The 25,582-nt window shown below is 37.0% G+C and overlaps 1 pseudogene; it reads right to left on the reverse strand.

The window, feature by feature from the left end:
• Positions 1-2,719: 2,719 nt before the first annotated feature.
• Positions 2,720-25,582, reverse strand: part of LOC101353076 (early endosome antigen 1-like) — a 36,458-nt pseudogene continuing 13,595 nt past the window's right edge.

The raw sequence follows: 25,582 nt of genomic DNA on the forward strand, positions 1-25,582 counted from the left end.
GTTGGCAGTTCCAATCCACCAGGCACTCCTTGGAAACCCTACGAGGCAGTTCTACTCTGTCCTATAGGGTCGCTATGAGTCGGAATCAATTTGACTGCAACAGGTGTTTTTTTTTTTTTTTTAAAAAAAAAAAAACCTATATGAAGGAAATGCTACTTACTCCATACCAGAGATTAAAGTTAACAAATTTAAGGCTGACAGGCCAGGCAGGCAATGGAAACAAGTGAAGCAAGACAGTTACAAGGACTGTGGAGGGCAGGTCCCATCTCAGAGGCTCCTATTCAGCTCTGGCTGATTGTTGCCATATGGGGAGATGGAAAACATGTTTCCAGGTCCTATTTTTTAAGAACAGACAGAAAACTTAAGTGAAGTTTCCTGATTTTTTAAAAAATGGTGACAACCAATTAAAAGAAATATTTTTAGTATTTGCGTGGACTAAATAATGGAAATCTGAGGCTGAAACTGGGCCAGGGGCTGCCACTTGGCAACCTCTGGTATAGAGTGCAAAACAAGGCTCAGGAAGCTTCTGAGACCATGCTGCACAGCTGATGAGCCCAAGATTTCCTGACTACACCTTCTTAGATACTGACACATGTGGCTGATGGATTACATCCACGAAGTCCTTTTAATGTATGCAAACATAGCAAAATCGTTTTTTAAAATCACAATACATTATTCAACTTAGCATCAGGTGGCCAGGCAGAAATAAACATCATTTTCTGAAACAGAGTGAGACTCAGGGCTGGGCCCCTCTGGCAGCACTGGTGGCAAAAATGGTTATGCGCTCAGATGCTAACGGAAAGGTTGGCGGTTCAAACTCACCCAGTCACTCTGTGGGAAAAAGACTTGATGATCTGCTTTCATAAATATTACAGCCAATATAACCCTGTGGGGCAGCTCTACTCTGCCACATGGGGTCGCTATGAGTCAGTATCGGCTCAACAGCACCCAACAACAGCTTGTGGAAACATAAACACCAAGATGGACAGAGGCTGAGAGCTGGATCCAGTCTCTTGCCCAGTCCCATGCTATTTAAGTCCAAGGTGGATCTTCCCCACAGAGAGGAGGAAAGAAGCCAGGAAGGCCCTGGTTTCCTTTGGAGGGGAAAGAGCTGTTCTAGAAGTTTAGGACCTCGCAGGACACACAAGAGGTTCAGATGGTTTGCTGAAGGCAGCAACCATAGGGAGCAATAGCAACCCCATAAATATCAGGGGAGAGCAGCCCAGGCACAGAACTGGCACGCCATAGATATGGGGGGTCTTGGTAACCAAAGACCCTGGATATGACTGTGTATATTTTCAGGATCTAGGAGCCAAGAGAAAATGTGGGACAGAAAGAGACCAGTCTGGTTTCACTCATGGCCATCCGATGGCCATTTTGAGCCACCAAGAAAAATTCAGAAAAGTTCCAGGAATCAGCTGATGGGGGCACTGGTGTGAAATAATATATTTTCTTTTAATTATTATTATTTTTCACCTTGCTCCATCTCAGGCTGGTGTGACCTGGGAGATAATATTTGCTACACTGCGTTTCTATAAACGATGACATTCTTTGTATGGATGCTGGCCACCAAGGAATGCCCTAAATTAACTTTTCATTTCTTCTACTCTTCCTCCTGTTTAACTTGATCTTACCCCTTTTATTTCAACGGAGGATTTGCCGTACTTGTCTTTCATTCTGAAGAATTGAGGGTTGTCTTTGAAGTGGACATGAAAAGTGTCACCCCAAACAGCCTAGCAATTTATCATTGAAAGTTTAAAACAAACACAATAACAAAAATGGTCTCCACTGTTCTGAGCACCCCCAGGAAGCCTTCTCTTTGTTTAAATCACTTTGAGTTTAAATTGCTGTCCTTCCAGTAAATTAACTAACATCTGCTATCTGCCTGGCATTGAAGGCCACTCTATAAAAAATCACGTAAGCCCTCAACTTGAGTCATTTATTTAATGCCCAGCACAGCACTGTCCCAAAGAAATGTAATGCGAGCCACATATGTCATTATAAATGTTCTAGTAGCCACATAAAAAGTAGAAACAAATGAAATTAATAATACATTTTATTTAATCCAATACATCAAAAATATTATCATTTCAGCATGTAATCTATTTAAAATTTATTAAGGAAATATTTTACCCTCTTTTTTCTTCATATTAAGTCTTCATAATCTGGTGTGTATTTTCCACTTAACAACAACAAAATAAAACAGTTGCTGTTGAGCGGACTCTAACTCATGGTCACCTCATGTACATCAAAGTAGAATTGTGTTTCATAGGATTTTTCAGAAGTAGATCACTAGGCCTTTCTTCCATGGCACCTCTGGGTGGATCAGAACCACCAGTCTTTCAGTTTGCAGTACAGTGTGTTAACCACAGCACATCTCAATTCTTTTTTTCTTTTCTTTTGTTATTTTTTTTTATTGTACTTTAGATGAAGGTTTACAGAGCAAATTACTTTCTCATTAAACAATTAATACACATATTGATTTGTGACATTCGTTGCCAACCTCATGACACGTCAACACTCTTCCCTTCTTGACCTTCGGTTCTCTGCTACCTGCTTTCCTGTCCCCTCCTGCCTTCTCGTCCTTGTCCCTGAGCTGGTATGCCCATTTAGTTGTGTTTTGTTTTATGGGCCTGTCTAATCTTTGGCTGAAGGGTAAACCTCAGCAGTGACCTTCAGTACTGAGTTAAAAGGGTGTCCGGGGGCTATCCTCTCGGGGTTTCTCCAGTCTCTGTCAGACCAGAGCACATCTCAATTCTGACTCATCACGTTTCAAGGGCTCAATAATAACTATATATGATTAGTGACTATAGTACTGGAAAGTGCAGGTCTAGGAGAATATGTAGTATCATTTCTAGTCTACACTTTATTTTTTTTCTTCTAAAAAACCTATTTCAGTACTTTCCATGGCTGCAGAAACTCAACATAAATAATGTTACATTTCAGCAACTAATAGTAATTAATAGCGGAATTGAGGCTATCTCAGTTTCAGATTCTTGAAGGTTCCAGTGCATGAGAAAAAGTCTAATCCTTTCCCAAATTCCTTTGTACCTTGATCCTGAAAAAGCCATTACTAAACAGCCTTCCAAAATGGAGAAAAGTTAATCTCAATTAAAAAACTGTAATTGATTTTAATTTAAAAACAACGTGAGGATCAGATTTGCAAATTACTGGAATTTTCTGTTATGTAACCAGTGGTGGTTTCTAGCAGTCCTTTTCCTCTGGATCCAGGGTGGGGCAAGTCTTCAGAGTCTAAATAAAGTAAGCAAATGTTCTGAAGTTAATTAGAAGCATAAATCAATGTTATGTTATAAATAGTAGGATGTCCTACTTACTGGTTTTAATTATTTCAGATCTTTAAAAGAACAAATGGATTTGATCAAAGTGTAAGTTGATTTATTAAAATCTAGCTGAGGACATGTGTTTCGGCACTTCTATTATTTCTCCCACATAATTTCTCCCTTTATCTATTTTTTTTATTTTATTTAAAATTTATAGATCACTCAATACCTAAAATCTAAGATTAGGATTAGGTATGTAATCACTGCATAACTGTTATTTTATTCCTCCTACCACAATACATGTCAGATGTAAAATACGAATTGCAGACCTTTCTTCCTACTTTTGTTTTGTGATACTATAGTTCCTGGGTGGTGCAAATGGTTAAGCACTTCACTACTAGCTGAAGGCTGGCAGTTCAAACTTATCCAGAGGGGCCCTGGAAGACAGACCTGGTGATTGGCTTCTGAAAGTTCAGTCTTGAAAACCCTATGGAGCAGTTCTACCTGCACACATGGGGTTGCCATGAGTTGAAACTGACTTGACAGCAACTAAGAACACTAAACAGCTCTACCACAGTATTTGTTAGGACTCGGGCTGTGGTAACTAAATGAGAATAACGTTATTTCTTTCTCTTTAGCTTATCTTTATCCCAAAGGATTTTCTTTTTCATTGTATACTCCCTGGCAAAGGAGTACGTGAAAATTCACCCATCACTGGACCCAGTTGAATTCAATGTGATCTCAATTAAATATTTGCTAAATAAATGATATATATGAGTGAGTGAATATGACCACAACACCGGATGCACAAAGACCAGGAAGCTGGTATTGGACTCAACACTCAGTCCTGGGAATACTCTGGGTGTCATCCACGGTCTTTACCCAATCTTCCAGGGGTACTCTGTGATGACCACTCTCTAGAAGCTTGCATAAAAACAAATCTGCGGAAGGTTATGGATGTTTTTGGCTATTGGCACAATTCCTTAAAGGGACAGAAGTCCTAATGAGATCTTGTGCAACTCTGCACTCATACTCTACCCACAACACAAACACTAATACCCTGGCTACATGCCTTTAATTACTGTTACCTAAAGTATGCTCCTAAACACTGAAACTCTCAAGAAAACAAGTATATCCCTTGAGTGGCTCTACGTAAAGTGAAAGCCAACCATACTGTGATGCTTCTAACCTTCTTTTCTGGCCTTAAGGAGTTTTAACCTACAGCCCACGGACCCTCACTCAGACTATATGTATTAAAAAAAAAACTAACTAGGTACCATCCAGTCGATTTTGACTCATGGTGACGCTATGTGTGTCAGAGAGGAATTGCGCCCTATAGGTTTTTCAATGGCTGTGATCTTTCTAAAGTAGATCCCCAGGGCCTTCCTCTGAGGCCCTTCTGGGTGGATGCAAACTGCCAACGTTTTGGTTAGTAGCTGAGCATTTAATCATTTGTGCCACCCTGAGTCTCCCAGACCATGGATGAGCTTCAGGAAATCCTGAACTTCTGGAAATAATGTGCTTTTTTCCTTTTTCTAGAAAGAGGTTTCACTGGATTCTTGCAAGATTAGTAACTGGTGCTCAAGCAAACACCCACAAACAGGGATTAAAGAAGCAGTACTGTCATAATCAGTCAAGAGGAGAAGAGCCCATGAATGCCTGATTTCCAAGGGCCCTGCGCAGCTGCTTTGCATGGAGAAAGCCAATAAGCCTCGCCTGGCAGTCACACATCAGCGATGAGTGGCTTTTGGAGTGGAGTGTTCACAAAGTCCATGTGTAACTGTAAATTGCACTAGGCTTTACTAACCACAATTTTTAGCTACAGAGAAAAGATCTTGAAGGACAAGTATATCAAACGGTTATGCCTGAGTCTTCTCTACCACATCTATACAGAGATGGTAACTGAAGTTAACAGCATCATCCTTTTTTTATTTTAAACTGTGGTAAAATATATTTAATACAAAATTTGCCATTCTAATGATTTTAATGTGTACAATTCAGTGGCATTAATTATATTCACAATGTTGTGCAACCATCACCACTACTTAGTTCTCACATGTTTACATCACCCCAAACAGAAGATCTGTACCCATTAAGCAACAACTAACTCTCCATTACCCAAGACCTACTCCCCCCACCACCACTAATCTACTTTCTGTTTCTATGCATTTGCCTAATCTAGATATTTCATATAAGGGGGATCATACAATATTTGTCCTCTTGTGTCTGGCTTATTTCATTTAGCATAATCTTTTCAAGGTTCATCCATGCTGTAGCATGTATCTGAACTTCGTTTCTCTTTACAATTGAATAATATTCTATTGTATGTATACACCACACTTTGTTTATCCATATGCTGATGGACACTTGAGTTTTTTCCAGCTTCTGACTGTGAAATAAGGGCATCATTTTTTCGTACAAAGAGCAAAGGCATTGCTGAACCAGGAGGTAACTGCCATGTTATACCATGGAAACAGCTGCATGTGAGGGATGGCTGAGGACGTTTATCTCCACCATTTTTAAATTTTATCTAAGTTATTGAATCAGAAACCCATGGGAAAAAGGCAACAATTGTATTCATTCTTTTACTGCAAATATTTATTTAGGTCACAAACAAGAGTAATTTATCTCCATGACAAGTTTTGTGTTTCTATCTTGGATCATGTTCTTTTGATTAAAGAGGCAAAGAATGAGGATGAAGTACTTTTTTGGCAAAATTATCTTAAGTGCACTTTTATGCCCATTATTTAATTAACATAAAAACTACATGCTTTAGTCTATATTACCTAATAAATAGCATTTTTTAAAGTCATGATCAAGTATGACTGTATTAACAGAATGTAAGCATAGTTCAAAGTCAGAAATTATAGCAAGGTAATTGAACATATTAATGGACTAAAGGATAAAAATTACATTGTTTTCTCTTGCATATGCAGAAAATAATATTTCAGGCCAATTGTGAATTTTGAAAAAAGGTGTTTAGAAAACTAAAAATAGAGAAAAAGTTCCTTAACCCAATAAGGCTATCTACTAAAACTCAGAAGCAAATATAATGTTTATTGAAGAAATATTAGAATCATTTAAGGCTGAGAACTAGACAAAAATGTTCTTTCTTACCCTTACCTTCTATATGATATTAGAAGTCTTGGACAATAAAATAAATCAAGAGAAAGAAGTACAGAGACTGGAGGGAAGAAAGTCAAGAGATTCAGCTGTCGTTATTTACAGATGATATAAACATTCACATAGAAACTCACAACAGATCCCACAGAAAAACTATTTAGGATTATTTAATAGAGTTCAGGAGTCGGAATCCACTAGACTGCTTACCTGGTCAATAGAGTTCAACAAAGGGGGTCTGAATACCTTGTTGAACTATGTATTAAACTAGGAATTAGCCTAACAAAGATACATGAAACCTCTTGGAGAAATCTTTAAAATTCTACTAAAGCAGTGCATCCAAATCACCTTGGGATCTTGTTCAAAAAGCAGATGCTGATTCAGTAGTTCTGAGGCAAAGCCTGAGTCTGCATTTCAAAAAACTTCCAGGTGATAACCATGCTGCTGGTACATGCACCACTTTGAGTAGCAATGTACTGAAGCACTTAAAGAATAAGTGGAGAGGTTAAGTATGCTCATGGTAGAGTGGACACCTTACTGTTGTAATGATTCTGATTCCCTCCAAACCAGGACTTCAAACCGGTTCATTCCAGTTCAATCCCTGCTGAGAATTTGCATTTCCACTCCAGATATACTGAATCAGAATCTACATTTTAACAAGATCCCCATGTGATTCTTATGTATGACTTCCTAGTAACTTGTTAGAAATGCAGATTCTCAGCAGGGGTTTAAACCAGAATGAACAGGCTTGAAGCCCTGCTCCAAACTAATCTATGATTTTATACAATTCCCATCAAAATCCTAATAGGATCTAGGTGAAAGGGAAGATCTGTCAAATTTACATGAAAAATTAAAGGACCATGAAAACTAGGTCAACTTTCCAGAAAAAAAAGAACAAATAGGGTGTGTGAGAGGCTCCCCTACCATATATTAAGACATGTTACAAAACCAAAGTAATAATAAAAAAAAAAAGTGGTAAACTTGCTAGTGGCACAGGAACAAATAAAACAACAAAACAGAATAGAGTCCAGAAAGAGATCCCAGGATCTTGATCTATTGTAGGGGTAGCATCAAAACTTAGTGGGGAAAAAATGAATTGTTTGGTAGAAGATGTGGAGAAAATTGGCTCACCGTATAGAAAAGATAAAGAGCCTCTGTGATGCAATGGTTAAAGCACTCAGCTGCTAACCGAAAGATCGGCGGTTCGAACCCACGAGCTGCTCCAGGGGAGAAAGATGTGACAGTCTGCTTCTGTAAAGATTTCAACCTAGGAAACCCTATGGGGCAGTTCTACTCTGTCCTATAGGACCACTATGAGTCAGAATCAACTCGATGGTCAACAAGAACAACAATAAATATAGAAAAGATAAAAAATGATAACTCTATGTCATAAACACACACAAAGCAAAAGACCTGCAAGGGTCTGTTTGTGGTTAGAACGAATCTTGGGCTTCTGATCCAGAGCCAGAAAGCAGAAGAAAGACAAACCGTTTCAAACAGGTCAGCTCATGTGTCTCAGAGCATGTAGGGTTTACCAGTTACCTCTTTTAATGACTTTTTCTTAGCCTTGTAATCCATGTAAATTCCTCTAAGGTTCTCACAATGGGCCAGTCCTAGTATATGGTCCAAGTATATGGTATTGTGAGCTTTCAAGATTTTTTGTGTATTCATAGGTATTTTACTGAGAATTTGAAAAAATCACATTAGGAGCTGCTAACCAGATGCAGACTTAATTAAACTACACTCAACTTTATGGTTACTGAGTCTAACGTATTAGCTGTTTTTCCCAACACTGTGTCTTCCACAAATCTGATTTCTGTATTCTCTTTGTTTTCATTCAAGTTTATAACAAAAATATTTTAATAAATCAGAGTCATGGACAAACCTCTCAGCTGATATGGATTCGCTGATTTAATAAGCAATGTTTGGTAAGGCACTTCCTGGGTCTCTTTGCATTCCTACTCTCTCTATAGCTGAGACCACTTGACTTCCATCTATGGTCTTGGCCTCCCCATATGTTTAGGAACAATCCTAGGAATTTGAAGATCATGAGCAACAACTCTACAACTCAGCATCATTTCCTCCTAATACAGAATCGGCCTTGGTCCAAGGTCTAATAATCAGGCTTCCGTCATGTTTCCCATTCTCAAATTACTATCTCAATGAGCTGCTTTTTACCTATACTATCCTGTGACTGGAGCTCTTCATGGTTTTTGTTTTGTTCTGTTTTGTTTGTTTTAAATATTTAAACTTAGGGTCCTTTTATCCATTTCCTCTAAATCTTTATACAGGAATTTTCCCTCCAATACCCCTGTGCAACAAATGAATTCATAGGTATATACTCAATGAAAGGAATGAACACAAGGACAAATTTTAACAATGCACACCAGATTACATATCTTCAGCTCCAAGGAAAAATAAGTCACTGCATTTTTTAGCTTCTTTAATTCCTTTTAATATATTTTGTTTCTCATGCCTACATTTAGGTTCAAAAAAAGCAGCGACATGCAATAATTTTTTCTAGTAAGTTCTAGAAAAGTGCTACAGTTCTCTAGAAAAGTACTACAATTCACCAATACACTCAACTGAGAACAAAACTGAATTTTAATAAATTAATAATGCATATCATACATTCAAAGAGTAAGCAGAAGCTAAAAACAAATGGAATTATAAATAAAAAAGATGGAGTAATTGATTTTCATATGGGAATGGTATGAGACATAACTCAAAAAAGCTATTACTCAATACAAAGACGACCATATACAATATGGCAAAATAAAAGAAGGAATACCAAGTATTAGGTCAAGATTAATAACACAAACTTATTTACAAGGCAATCATTAGACCACCTACAGTGGGAGACAACATGACATAGAGAAAAGAACACAGGCTTTGGGTAAGACCTGCGTTCAAATCCTAGCTCTTTTATGTTAGGTTCTTGACATTGAAAAGGTTATTTAACCTCACTGTGCCTCAAACTCCTCGTATGTAAAACAGACTTAATACTTAACTTACAAGGTTTTAAGAAATAAACGAGATCATGTATCTAAAGTTCTAGTACAGTATCCAAAACCTAGTGATGCTCAAAAAGAGTTTGTTTCCAATGATAATATTACTCCTCTAAAATTTTTCAAAATATCTTAACATAACCAGGGCTTCATTCATCATCACTACGAATCAATTTAATAGGGAGTATTATTCTAGTTTTACTAAAAATATAATGAAATATTAAATCACCTATTCAATTACTCAGCAAGAATAAATTCCTTTATTTTTAAATTTATTTCAAAATACTTAAAACTGTAAGTATTATAAAAACATGAAAGAAGTTAAGACATAAACAAAATTCTAAACCATTTTTCTTCTTTCTCAGAAACACCTTTTCTAAAGTAAAAAAAAAAAAAAATCATTGTTTTCTACAATTAGCCATGTTGACAAAAGAACAATGGGAGAAAAAAAAAAGTTTACCTTGAGTCTTTTATAAACTCTAGTCGTAACTTCTTCATTTTTATTGACTGCTTCTCATTACATATAAAGACATTAAAATCTACATGAAAATACTAATTTTTTTAAAACTCATCAAATTAAGCTTTGGTGGACAGGTGTCAGTGGACATTCCAGACTAAGACAAACTAGGAAGAGGGACCTGGTGGTCTCCTTCTGAAAAACTGGTCAGTAAAAATCCTATGAATAAAAGCGGAACATTGTCTGATATAGTGCTGGAAGATGAGTCCCTCAGGCTGGAAGGCACTCAAAATACGACTGGTGAAGAGTTGTCTCCTCAAAGTAGCATCAACCTTAATGACACGGATGGAGCAAAACTTATGAGACATTCAACTGCTAATGTGACACAACTCAAAACGAGAAGAAACAGCTGTAAACATCCATTAATAACCTGAACAAGGAACGTACGCAATACGAATCTAGGAATATTGGAGGTCACCAAAAATGAAATGGATGGAATGCATAAACATCAATATCTTAAGCATTAGTGAGCTGAAATGGACTAGTACTTGCCATTTTTGATCAGATAATCATATACTCTACTATGCCAGGAATGATACATTGTAGAGGAATGGTGTTGTATTCATCGTCCAAAACAACATTTCAAGATTTATCCTGAAGTGTAACTGTCAGTGATGGGATAATATCCATATGCCTACCAGGAAGACCAGTTAGTACAACTATAATTCAAATTTACGTACCAACCACTAATGCCAAAGGAGAAGAAATTAAAGACTTACGAACTCCTTCAGTCTGAAATTGATCAAACATGCAATCAAGATGCACTGATAATTACTGGTGATTAGAATGTGGAAGTTGGAAACAAAGAAGAAGGACTGGTAAAATATGGAAAATACAGTCTTGGTGAGAGAAACGACGCCAGAGGTCACACGACAGAATTTTGCAAGACCAACGACTTCTTCATTGCAAACACCTTTTTTCAACAACATAAACGGCAACTATCCACATGGACCTCGCCAGATGCAATAAACAGAAATCAAATTGACGTTTTCTAAGCAACATAAGTAAAACAGTTGTAGAAAACGAAATCATTCTTTCCTTGCCTCTACCAAAACTGAGATAAACTCAATTACCACCTACCCACTAGCCTTAAGTAAATTTAAGTTTAAATACCATCTCTCTACAATATACATAATTTATTAAACACACTAATACTATTTTATGCAAATATTTCTCTCCAGGCGTCTACTTTTATATGGCCAAAGTAAAACATGTTGATGATCAGACCACATGGACTGTATACAAATATTACTCAGATCCGATGAAGGAAAGGCAAATTACTGTTTTGTTAGGCCAATCAGAAAAAATCTTAAATCTCAACTTCACTTAACAATACATGCTAAACAAGTTAATATAAACCACACTTAAGTACACTGAATTTCATTACCTCTGAGTTAGCATATTCTGCTTGTAACTGTTTGCATTCATCTTTCAGTTTTTCAGATTCTCTCTCACATTTCAAGGTCATGTTGTCCATTAGTGTTTGAACTTGGACAAGTTCTCTCTTCAGCACAGCAACATCTTCTATACCAGATCTCTGAAGCTGTGAAGCAACACATTTTAATTAAAAGTGAAAAGCTAATTAACACAAGCTTTTAGAATGGTTTCACTACAAAGAAATAAAAATGAAAACACTCTCTAAAATCAATTACTGGATTCAAAACATTAATCACAGATATCCTCCCCCCAACAAGCCACATCCTCTTTCTGCTCTCTATCTCAAATTTAATATTACCTCCCAAGGTGCAAACTAGCGAATTCACAATTATCTTTAGTGCTTCACTTATTTTCCTCTTCTTCACAAACTAAGCCTATTGGTCATTACAGTCAAACACAATAGATGCTACATTCTATAAGAGAACCTGGGAAACCAGTAATAAAAATGAAGCAGCAGCATATGTAAACATAATTATGGTTTGCTGCTGGTTGATGTAGTGGATCCATTTATTCATGTATTTATTAAGTGCTAAATAAAGAGAGGAGTAACGGATAGAGTCAAGGTTAAGACTGAGGAGAGTGTTGATAATGCGTGATACCCATGACAGAAATACAGCTATGATAATCCCACTCCTAAGACTATATCCTAGAGAAAGAAGAGCCGTCACAAGAACAGACATATATGCACACCCATGTTCATTGCAGCATTGTTCACAATAGCAAAAAGATGGAAACAACCTAGATGCCTATCAGTAGATGAATGGATAAACAAACTATGGTACATATACACAATGGAGTATTATGCAACGATAAAGAACAATGATGAATCTGAGAAGCATCTCATAACATGGATGAATATAGAGGGCATTATGTTGTGTGAAATAAGTTAATCACAAAACGACAAATACTGTATGAGACCACTACTGTAAAAACTCATGAAAAGGTTTACACAGAAAAAGAAAGAATCTGATGGTTACGATGGGGGTGGGGGGCTGGGATGGAAAAACACTAGATAGACAATAGATAAGTGGTAATTTTAGTGAAGGGTAAGACAGTACACAGTACTGGGGAAGCCAGCACAACTTGTACAAGAAAAGGTCATGGAAGCTCCACAGACACATCCAAACTCCCTGAGGGACTGAACTGCTGGGCAGAGGGCTGTGGGGACCATGGTCTTGGGGAACATCTAGCTCAATTGGCATAACACAGTTTATAAAGAAAATGTTCTACATTCTACTTCGGTGAGTAGTGTCTGAGGTCTTAAGAGCCTGTGAGCAGCCATCTAAGATACTCCAGTGGTCTCACCCCTTCGGGAGGGAGCAAGGGAGAATGAAGAAAACAAGATACCAGGAAAAGCACTAACGGATCACATCTACCATGGCCTCCACCAGACTGAGTCCAATACAATTAGATGGTGCTCAGCTTCCACCACTGACTGCTCTGACAGGGATCACAACAGAAGGTCCTGCACAGAGCTGGAGAAAAATGTAGCACAAAATACTAACTCTCAAAAAAAGACCAGACTTACTGGCCTGACAGCGAGTGGAGAAACCCCAAGAGTATGGCCCCTGGACACCCTTTTAGCTCTGTAATAAAGACACTGTCAAGGTTCACCCTTCAGCCAAAGATCAGACAGGCCCATAAAACAAAACGAGACTAAAGGTGTACAACAGCCCAGGGACAAGGACTAGAAGGCAGGAGGGGACAGGAAAGCTGGTAAGAGGGAACCCAAGGTCGAGAAAGGAGACTACTGACATGTCGTGGGGTTGTTAACCAATGTCATAAAACAATATGTGTACTAACTGTTTAATGAGAAACTAGTTTGTGTTCTGTAAACATTCATCAAAAGTACAAACAAAAAAAGGAAAGAAATAATGCTATGAAGGAAATACAGTAATTTTATACTTGTAGAATTTGAAGTGAAAGCTAGAAATGCAATTGAATATATGCTAAGGGTAGCTGGATACATAAACCTAAAGCTCAAGGGAAAGTCAGGATGAGAGATACAGGCACAGAAACCACTAAAAAGACAGATGGTTATTTAGACAGAAACAACAAAAATACTAAGGTTATAAATTATGCATCATAAAATTCATTTTTATTTTTAAAAAACACATATAGTATACATATGTAGGTAGAACTCCACAGGATTTCTTATTTCCTCCATTTTACTCAATCTATATTTTTAAAGGAATCCCTGGGTGGTGCAAACAGTTAACAAATTCAGCTGCTAACCAAAATGCAGCTAACCCAGAGGCACCTCAGAAAAAAGGCCTGGTGATCTACTTGCAAAAAATCAGCCACTGAAAACCCTATGGAGTAAAGTTCCACTCTGACACACGTGGGGTCACCATGAATCAATTTGATGGCAACTAGTTTATATTTCTAAAAATTTATCTTCAGAGCATGTATTTGTTTTTTAACTTAAAAAAATTATAAAGGTACATCTCAATAAATGGTTTCTAAATCACCAGTTTAGTCTTCAGGTCTTGGATTATAGTAGCCTCTCTGTTCAATTCTTCTCTCAGATGTATCACTTCATTCAGCAGCTTCTCGAAGACTCCTTTCTTCATCATATTTTGACTTTGTATCTAATGAAAGATAGTTATATAAACACTAGTTTCATTACATTAAGTTTAGGGAAGGACAGTTTTATAAATTCCCAACTATTACTCTATACAAATACATATTACTCTAATTCAAATATACATTCCTCATATAACCATACATACATAATACTGTAAAACTATACTTCTGATTATATTAAAAGATAAACTTAAAAATGATCAAATCTGGTTTTGTCCACATAAATTCCACATAATATTAACTTACTATTTAGCATTGATTTTTAGTGTATATTTAATCAAATACAATATTTTACTTAAAAGCTCGTACATATAATTTTACTTAAAGGAATATAAATAATTGATACCATAATCAAATGTTAAATCTGTACTATACTATTTATTTCTTCAAAATGTTACTTATAGTTGTAAGCTAATCTTTAAGCATACCACAAAAGAAAACTCGCTTTTTGCAAAAAGAATTCTACAGCATAAAACAACTCCTTTGAAGGGATGAAGTGAGAGGGAAGAGAACAAACTGAAATTAATTTACGTAACAACCCTGTTATCCATAAATTCCATTAACCATTACCACAGTCTATAAACAACTGTCTTATCACATTATTATACTATGTTTACTTCTAGGATATATAATGGTCAAAAGACAATAAGACTGATTTATTTACTAGGAAATTCTGGTCCCATTTACCTGCAATTTCAGTAGCAAGTTGAGCTGCTTTCTGCTCAAATAAGTCTTTCATTTGCTTAATTTTAAATTTTCTGTTTGGGCTTCTTCTAATTGTTGTTCCAAAGACTGTAGCTCTACAAAAAGTGTAGTAGTTATTTAAATACAATGTTAATTACATTTATTAAATTGTAATTACTTATAATCATTGCAGTAGTTATGACAATCAACATGAGTCTTACCCAGTTACAAAAAAAGCAGAGCACTTTTTCACATCTCAAAAATGAAGCATCTCTGACTCATCTGAAGCACAAGTCATAGTTTACAAACATTTGAAACAAAAGAAAGGCGTATTTAGAATCACCCCAATAAACTACAAATATTTGTCTAAAGTTTTTTGCTTTCACATTTGAGTTATTTTTCTGTATCTGTAAACGGACCAAAAAGGAATATATTCTGCCTCTCTGATAAACTTAGTTATAAAGAGTGATAAAATTAGAAATAGCTTAAGAATGATTGAGGCCTTGAATAAAATAAAGTAAGTGGTCAATTCCTAATACTTCATTCTCATAAAGGAAAGAGATTTCAGAGAGAAATTAAATACAATAAGTAACCTCAAAACACTGAGCATTCCTCCAATAAAACACAGCTGCACAGAGGCTACCTCCATCATTATATCTCTAGGCAAGAAGAATATATAACTCCTTACAATAGATTTAACCTTACATTAAACAACCATATCACTGTAATATTCCAGAAGTTTATTTCTAATTTCAGAAAATAATAAACTAGAAACTACTAAAATTTGAGTTGACTGATTATAAAGTCCACAGGTAACTTTCTAAACCTAGAATATGACCATTATTTTCACTCTTTTAGAGCCATAAAATATAATCACAAAAAAAAAAAAAAAATTTAGCAGGCATTGAAGAAAAAAAAAGGAAAAGGAAATATAGATATATATATGTGCTTTAAATAATTTACCTGCTGATGAATCAGCCACCAATCCATGAGGTTTAGACTCCTCAATGGAAACAAAAGACAAATACATTAAAAGAAAAAGATAACACTGTTACAATTGTCAATGTTAAAAATCTCTGAAAGTCACATTCTGTTAGGTAAGTAATAAGATTTTGGTGCAAATTAAAGTTTGATCAGCTCACATTCTTCCAGATCTCTAAGGTACCACTAGGCAGACTGGTATAACGATCTAACTGCAGTTCACTGGTTTTAAGACAGAACTAAGACATGTGAAAATTATTACAGGTCTTGGAATAGATGGCATCTTAAATTCCATGAAACCAGTAACAAATAAATAATATAGATTATTATAATATAAATATAGATTCTAAAGTAAATACTTAAATCAGTAGACAAGAGTCAATCTTATAATATTTGAAAATTTGCATAGAGGCTAAAATATGCCATTGAACTAACACTACTAACAAATTTGGCTTTAAAAGGAGACTTTTTAGTTCAGGATTATAAACCGTCTTTAAAAGAAGCAAAAATAAAAGCACACTGCATCAGGTTTAATTCATCATGTGCGTTAGAAACAAAATATACCACCTTGGCATTATTCTCATGTTTAAAAGAATTATACACATCTGAAATACTTTAAAAAGGCATCTCATAGTACACCTGATTTTTTCTTTTCTTGTACATTGAGAAATGAGACATATTAATTGCTAAGAATCATCAATATTTAAAATACATTTTTCCCCCAAAGGTAAATTTCTTACCAAAAAAATTTACACATTGCACTGCGGAGAATTTATTTAATTAATTAAATGGGAAATAGTCACCTCAAATGTAATAAACAATTTCCTCTCTGTTGTCAGGTAGAGAAAATAATACAGTCCATGTCTGATTAATTGTTAATGGCATCTAGGTAAAACATGAATAAATGAACTATCAGTATTTTAGATAACTAAAAGGCTCTTTAACGCTAACAGCATCTGCAATTAAAGAAGCTGAGTAGTAATAAAACTGGTACCTTATTATTCCTTTATTGGTTTTTGTCTTTTCCAATCAATGACAATTCTTGGTACAAAGAAAATAGAAGGCTGAGTGACAGCCATAATGTGCTAAGATAACGCACAAAGGGATCACTAATTACTTTATCAAAATATTTGAACTATTTTTAAAGTGTACCCACTTTACTCCTAAAAATAAAAACTATACAATGGATTTGGTAAAATTCATTATTCTTTATGTACTTTTACTATAAAAGTCAGTACCGTTTTAGAATAAAAATCACAATCGGTTAAGGCGTTTATTTAGAAAATACATTAAAATATAAACAATCTATGATGTCAAAAATAATCCCACCAGTCACAGATAACCACTTTTGATAAAAGTGATTTTATGTTTTTTGCTGTTATTTTTATGTAAAGCAACACAGTGTGTGTGTGTATGTGTACATAGATATATATGTTATCTTTTATTCTGTTTTCTAAAACCTATGATTAATATGCGTGTTCTCAGTTTTTAAACAATCTTCACTAATATAAATTGTAAATAGCTAAACAATAGTCCTTCCCCTACCAACCGACATTCTAGTTATTTCCAATTTGTTACAAACACACTTCCACTGAACAGGTTCACTACTGTTTTATAACTATTCAGGTATGCTGCCACACAATTAGAATAAAGCAGCCTGATATAAAAAACAATCTTTAAGATAACTGATTCTTAACAAAAGCACCTTTAAGAAGTTACATCTTCACTTCCCAAGTATTTCTGTACATTTATTAAAACTGCAAAGGGCATATGCTGTAGGCTATTAAACACACTGGGAAACAAATTAGGAAGTTATTTGTATCAGGCCATCTGCTTATAGGCATTATGCTTAATTTTCCACATTGAAAATAAACAATAAACATGCTTCAAGGATTTGAAAGCAATTACTTGCTGCTGCAACCCTTCAAATTTTTCTAATTCTTTAATTCTTTCGAGTACCATTTTTCTTTCTAGTGAAAAATAAAAAAGATTTTTTAACTACTCTTTTTCTTTTATTATCTGAAACACTGAAAATAAACAATTATAATTATTTTTATTCCAACCTTAAGTGAAGCCTGTAGGTCTTGGACGTCTTGTCTGAGTAGTGTTACGTCATCTCTAAACATATATGGGGGGAAAAGGAATTAATAGTTAATGTTCTTTAATTAACCAGCTGGTCTATTAACAAATCATAGTAAGTGACTATATATTAATATTCTAGTTTTCTCAAATCTTAAAAAAAAACTGTGGATTTAAACATAAATGAAACTCTTAGAAAACTCAATGAATTGTTTACAAATGGAAAAACATTTTCTTATGTAAATGATGATATAATTGACTGTCATGTGCCTTAGCCAGAAACAAAATGTCTCTCCATTATATTACCAACAATAAGCACCAATGGCTTCCTATTCCAGTTAGCATAAAATCTAAACTCATTAAACAAAGCCTATAAAGTCTGCACAATCTAGTCCTTGCCTATTTCTTCCTTATCACTATCCCCATCATTCACTTAGCCATAGCAACATTGGCTTCTTTTGGTCCTTTGAATCTGACATGCTCATTCTCTCTGAGAACCTTCTTATATTCTGTTCCTCTCACCTAGAACTGAAGTGTCAGTATAACAAAGGCGAGCAGAAGACCACTCTAGGCCCTGACACAGGAGAGAGAGATTCCGTGAGACAGCACATTTCAGATCACTATTCTGGATGTCAAGGACACATCTTCCCCTGTTAGGTTGTAAACAGCAGAAAAAGGAACTCTCCTTGTTTTGTGCCACTACCAGTGACTGTCATGATAGATGACAGAACTGGAATGGGAACAGGAGTTGATTAAGAATCCTCAAATGAATTGACTCTAATCTAAAGGGAACAGGAAACCAGGCTCAGTTCTAACGACAGGGAAGGCCAAGTCCACTGTGAAACAAGTATACCACAAAGTAAAAGAAAATAGGACAGCTTGGTGGAAGAATTATAGGATGGGACAAAAGGCACAGAGTCAGCCTCATCTGTTTAATAGGGTAAACAGCAGAAAAGGAATGGAACTGTCAGCAAAGAAAAATGTAAAGAATGTAGGAATGAATCCTCTACTTTTGAAGTCATTCATATGTAAAGAACTCATTCATTATTCAACATCATTGCCTGCACAAGACTCTCAAGGCTAATGGGGGAAGTACACATGTAAACAATAAACTGTAATAAACCACTATTAGTTCTATGATAGAAAAAAGAGGCATAAAAATAGTGGTTGATTCTACCTAGAGGACCCAAGATGGGCTTCATGATGGAGGTTAACTTTCAGGTAAATTCTTTAATCTTCTAAATGCTAAGATAAAATTAGATAATAGAACACTGTTACTTTTGTTGACTCTTAAAATTTATCTTTTGTGAAATTTTCACTAGTTTTCATTTCTGTTTTGTGTGTCCCCATCCCTGCCTCTCTCCCATGTGGTTCTATGAAATAATGTGATTTGTAAAAACTATGTATCAACTATAAGACACTTAGTCTTTACATGTATACTGAAATGTGTGTCTTAATTTTTCCCTAATATTTATTATTATATATTTAAGTGTATGTTTATAGATGCACAAAGTATCTCTGGAAGATTACACAAGAAACTGATGAAAAGAAGTGAATGGCTAGGGAAAAGGGGAGGCAGGGAGTCAATTTTTACCATGTAACTTTCAAACCATATGAATTTTGTACGATGTACACGCTACCTATACATACCATTGTGGGTTGAATTGTGTCTCCCAAAAAGATATGCTGAAGTCCTAATCTCCAGTACCTGTGAATGTGACCTTATTTGGAATCAGGGTCTTTTGCAGATGTAACTGGTTAAATTAACATGAGGTCATACTGGAGAGTAAGGTGAGCCCTAAGCCAATATGACTAGTATCCTTACAAAAAGAGGAAAAGAGACACAGATACAAAGAGACACAAAGAGAAGACGGTCACATGAATGTGAAGGAAGAGATTGGACTTACGTTGCTACAAGTAAGAAATGCCTGGGACCACCAGAAGCTATTGTCTTAGTTACCTAGGGTTGCTATAACAAACATACCACAAGCAGATGGCTTTAACAAAGAGAAGTTTATTCTCTCACAATCTAGCAGGCTACAAGTACAAATTCAGGGTGTCAGCTCCAGAGGGAGGCTTTTGCTCTGTCGGCTCTGGAGGAACATCCTTACTATCAATCTTCCCCTGGTCTAGGGGCTTCTCAGGTGTAGGGACCCCAGGTCCAAAGGACGTGCTCTGCTCTGGGTGCTGCTTTCTTGGTGGTATGAGGTCCCCGTGTCTCTCTGCTGCTTCTCTCTTTTATAGCTCAAAAGAGATTGGCTTAAGACACAATCTAATCTTCTAGATCTCATCAACATAACTACTGCTAATCCATCTCATTAACATCATAATGATAAGATTTACAACACATGGGAAAATCACATCAGATGACAAAATGGTGGGAATCATGGCCTAGCCAAATTGATACACATATTTTGGGGGGACACAACTGAATCTATGACAGCTATGCAAAGAAGAATCCCTCCCCTAGAGCCTTCAGAGAGATCATGGCACTGCTGACATCTTGATTTTGGACTTCTAGTCTCCAGAACTGTGAGAGTATAAAATTCTGTTGTTTCAAGTCACTCAGTTTGTGGTGCTTTGTTATGGCAGCCCCAGGAAACTGATATACACACATTTTAAAAACCTGGTCCAAAAAAAAAAAACTACTAATGCATCAGGTTCCAGATATTTTATTGGTATGATGGAAGGGTCTCATGGCCCACCAAAGTCATACCGGCTTTTGATCTGAAAGAAAAACCCTGCCCATAGTCACATGTTATTCAATGTTGTTGTTGTGTGCCATCGAGTTGATTCTGACTCACATCGACCCTATGAGACAGAGTAGAACTGCCCCACAGGGTTTCCTAGGCTGTAATCTTTACAGGAGAAGATCACCAGGTGTTTTCTCCCATTGAGCCACTGGTGGGTTCGAATCCAGCTGGCCTTTCAGCTGGAAGCCATGCACTTAACCACTGCATGACCAGGGCACAGCATGGGACTGTAAGAGACTGGAGACGAATAGGAGGATGAGAAGAAGAGGTACAATAAGAGATAAGTCTGGAAAAGTAGACATCGTAACTATTCCATAAGCAAAGAAAAACTACTGAAAGTTACTATTTAGGGCAACAGTGATCAAATTTGCATTTAAGAATATGACTCTGGCAGCCGTATGGAGAATTAATCGGAGAGGTTTAAGACTGATGGCAGAGAGTCAGCTATAAATAATGAAAAACATTTTTGAGTGAGTGATGATGAGGTCTAAAACTGTAGCAGTGAGGATGAAAAAGAACGGTGAAGACGTTAAGGAGACAGAATTAACTAAACTTTGGGACAGATTAGATGGGAGGTACAGAGACAGGTATGTAAAAATGGGCACGCCCAAGTTTCTGGCTTTAGTAACTCTTTAGATAGATAATGTTGCCATTCATCAAAAGGAGTAGCATAGAGAAAGAGGAGGTTTACAAGAAAATACAATGAACATCAACCCCTGCCTGAGTTGCCAGCCAACCTGCCTGCCTTAAAGATTTCAGACTCAAGGCTGCAACACCAACTCCTGCCTGAGTTTCTAGCCTGTCAGCCTGCCCTGAAATGCCTGCCAGATTTCAGATTTGCCAGCCCCCCAATCACATGAGCCAATTCTGTTTTTCTGGAGAACCTTGACTGATACAGATTTTGGTACTGAGACTGGTTCTAGGGGGAGAGAATCTTAAGAATGATTTTTATGAATTGATTTTGGGGTTTCTGGAAGCGGTTCTCTAATCTGATTAGACTGAAAGTCACTAATGACTCTAAGTCCAGTGGTAAAGAGGGAATTGATAATTCATGGCATGATGTGGCAATAGACATACACAAAATATCACCATTGGATAATCCTAATAAAATACTTATAAAAGGCAATGTTGTGGGTGGGCATGTATTAGAACATTTTTGTCAAACTCATGAGTATAAGATTGGATGGTTGCTCCAAACTATGCAAGAAACAGTGGGGAAAGAAAAAGGTGAGATAAGGGCTTCAAATTGCCAGCTCAAGCTCTACATAAATGATCTAAAAGCTTCTTTGTCTGTCCTGAAATGAACTCTTATCGCCTGTAGCAAAGGAAACGAGATTTTTGAAAACCAAACTCAGGGTCTCATCCTGTCAGCAGCTGAATTACAAGGCAAATTGAATTCCCAACCTTGCAGGGTGTTTGCTATTAATTTGCTGTACTGATTGGGAAGGAATGGAATCCTGAAAATTGAAATGGGGACATATGGGCAAATACCACTGAAGCTAAGGACACTGAATTAAATTCTGCTGAGTCTTCCTTGTCAATACAATCAACCCTTCCACCGCTGTCTGAGGAGGTCAGCCCCATTTTGCCTGAGGAAACTATAGTGACCTCTCCTGAGTAGCTGCCTTGCAAGACACTGCTGATTCTTCTCAGGACCTACCTCTACCAGACATATATGCTTCCAGACATATAACCAGACTCAAGTCCTGGCAAGACCCAAAAGGTTTGGAGGTACAAAATCTGATCCATGAAGAGGTGCACAATACTCCAAACAAAATGCATGATTTCTCCAATTTTTAGAGACAGATATCTAGGTAATACATATTAGAACGGATATTAAGAGTATTGTATAATGGTGGAAAGAACATAAAGTTGGATCAGCCAAATTTATTGCTATGGGCCCACTAAGTAGAGATTATGCATTCAGTGTTATATCTCAAGATGTTAGAAACAGCCCTAACAATTTGGTTGGTTGACTAAAACATGAACCAAAAGTTGCCCTACACTAAATAAAGTTGAAATGCCAGAACTGCCTTGATATACTGCAGAAGAAGATATCCAAAGGTTTATTAAGTGGATTTATCATGTCTAAGACCTACAAACCTACCCCAGAAGGGTCTTTTTACCACAACTGTTAGAAATAAATTTGTGAGGGGTGCTCCAGCCTTAAAGAGCTCTATAGTCACTCTTCTCTGTAGGTCAGACATTACAGTGGGAACACTGCCACTGAACTAGGATCCTTAAATACAATGAGGAAAATTAAATCCTGGGGTGGCAGGAGCCAAGTGGTGGCACATAACTGCCAAAGACAAGATGAGCATGATTACCATACAGTGAAGCCAGAACAGTAATCAGTATAGTCTGACTGGCAGAGACCCCTGCTGTTGGCTAGTGGATCATGGTGCTCCTAGAGGAGACAACAGATGAAGAGCCTACTAAATTCTTACTTGATCCATATAAGGTAAAGAGTTCTAGGTCAAGTGAACAGAAATATAATGAACTGTCAGAGAGTTTTGGCCCCTCACTCAATTCCCAGCCATTACCTATGGCCTCATAGGGCTTTACCTCAATCATCTGACTAAGGAAAAGAAAACTCGGGTTTACAGATGGTTCTGCGAGATATGCAGGCAGCACTGGAAAGTGGATAGCTGTATCATTACAGCCCCTTTTTGAGCACCCTTGAAGGACAGTGATGAACGGAAATCCTCCCCGTGGGCAGACCTTCAAGCAGCACACCTGGTAGTTCATCTTGCTTAGAAGAAGAAATAGCCAGAGGTATGAGTATATACCATTTCTTGGGCTGTGGTCAATGTTTTAGCTGGATGGTGAGGGACTTGGAAGGAACATCATCAGAAAATTGGTCACACGGAGGTAAGGGAAAGAGATACGTGGATAGACTTCTCTTAATTGGCAAAAAGTGTGAAGGTATTTGGGCCCCACATGAGTGCTCACTAAAAGGGGACCATAGCAGAGGATGATTTTAATAATCAAGTGGATGACCCATTCTGTGGATATCAGCCAGACTCTTTCCCTAGCCATTCCTGTCATTGCCCAACAGGCTCATGAACAAAGTGGCCACAGAGGCAGGGATGGAGGTTATGCATCAGCTCAGCAACATGGACTTCCACTCACAAATGCTAACCTGGCTACAATCAAAGCTGAGTATCTAATCTGCCAGCAGCAGAGACCAATACTGAGTCCCCAGTATGGCACCACTTCCTGGGGTAATCAGTCAATAACCTGATGGCAGGTTGATTACATTGGACTGCTTCCATCATAGAAGGGGCAGCGTTTTGTTCTTACTGGAATAGACACTTACTCTGGATACAAATCTGCCCTCCCTACAGGCAATGTTTCTGCCAAAACTACCATCTGTGGACTTACAAAATGCCTTATCCACTGTCACAGTATTCCACACAGCATTGCCTCTGATCACAACTCACTTAACAGCAAATGAAATACAGCAGTGGGCCCAAGCTCATGGAATTCACTGGTCTTACCAGGCTGCTTATCAACCCGAAGCAGCTGGCTTAATAGAATATTAGAATAGCATTTTGAAGACTCAGTTACTGCGCCAGCTGGGTGGCAATACTTTGCAGGATAGGGCAATGTTCTCTAGAAGGTTGTGTATGCTCTAAATAATCATCCAATATATGGTGCTGTTTGTCCTATAGCTAGGATTCATGGGCCCAGAAATCAAGAAGTAGAAATGAGAGTGGCACCACTCACTATTACCCTTAGGGATCCAACTAGCAAAATTTTTGCTTCGTGTCACCACAACCTTATTGTCTGCTGGTCTAGAAGTCTTAGTTCCAAAGGAAGGATTCCATTGAACTGGAAGTTAAGACCACCACCTGGCCTCTTTGAGCTCTTTTTGCCTCTGAATCAATACACAAAGAAGGGAGTTACTCTACTCCCTATTAACTGGGGTGACTGATCCTGATTAACAAGGGAAAACTGGACTGCTACCATGCAATGGAGGTAGAGAAGAGTATGTCTGGGATACAGGCGATCCCTTAGGGCATCTCTTTGTACTACCATGCCTTGTAATTAAACTTAATGGAAAGCTATAAAAACCCAATTCAGGCAGGAGTAATAATGACCCAGACCCTACAGGAATAAAGGTTCAGGTCACTCCAAGTAAAGAACTATGATCAGCTGGGATGCTTCCTGAAGGCAAGAGAAATATGGAATGGGTAGTAGAAGGAGGTAGTTACAATGACTAAGTATGAGCACAAGACCAGTTGCAGAAATGAGGACTATAATTGTTGAGTATTTATTTTTTTATATGTTTGTGTATTTGTATCTTTGTTTTCTTACTTTCCTTACACTCTTATCATATAATGTAAGATGTAGTAATAATAGTTAACTTCACATTATGATATTTAAGTTACAGGATATCAAGGAGAAGAATGAATGTCACTGGAGGACTTTGGATGCTCTTCTAGGGAAACTGTGTTTTTGGTAACATGCAGGGTAATTGCATCATGTTAAGCAGAAGTATGACTTTGTTATTGTCTTTATTTGGAGATTAAGTATGGTTTAAGGAGATGTGTACAGATGCTAAGTTGACAAGGGGTCGACTATGATGGTTAGTCTTATGTGTCAACTTGGCTAGGATACAGTACCCAGTTATTTAGTCAAACACTACTACTCTAGGTATTGTTATGAAAGTATTTTGTAGATGTTAATATCTACAACCAGTTGTATTTAAATAAAGGAGATTATCCCCGAAAATGTGAGTGGGTCTGATTCAATCACTTAAAGGCCTTAAGATCAGAAACTGGCTTCCTGGGGAAGAAATTTTGCCTCAAGACAGAAGCATAAAATGCCTGAATTTCCAGCCTGCTGGCTTGATCTACAAATTTCAGACTTGCCAGATCCCAATTCCTTAAATTAAATATATATATATATGTATATACATGTATATATGTGTATATACACACTCATATATAATATATCTGGAGCCCTGGTGGCACAGTGGTTAAGTGATACGGCTGCTAATCAAAAGGTTGGAAGTTCAAATCCACCAGCTGCTCCTTGGAAACCCTACAGGGCAGTTCTACTCAGTCCTCAAGGATCGCTATGGGTCAGAATCGACTCGACAGCAATGGGTTTTATACATACGTATATATA

This window comes from Trichechus manatus, unplaced genomic scaffold (assembly GCF_000243295.1).
Source record: "Trichechus manatus latirostris isolate Lorelei unplaced genomic scaffold, TriManLat1.0 scaffold00119, whole genome shotgun sequence".
NCBI lineage: Eukaryota > Metazoa > Chordata > Mammalia > Sirenia > Trichechidae > Trichechus > Trichechus manatus.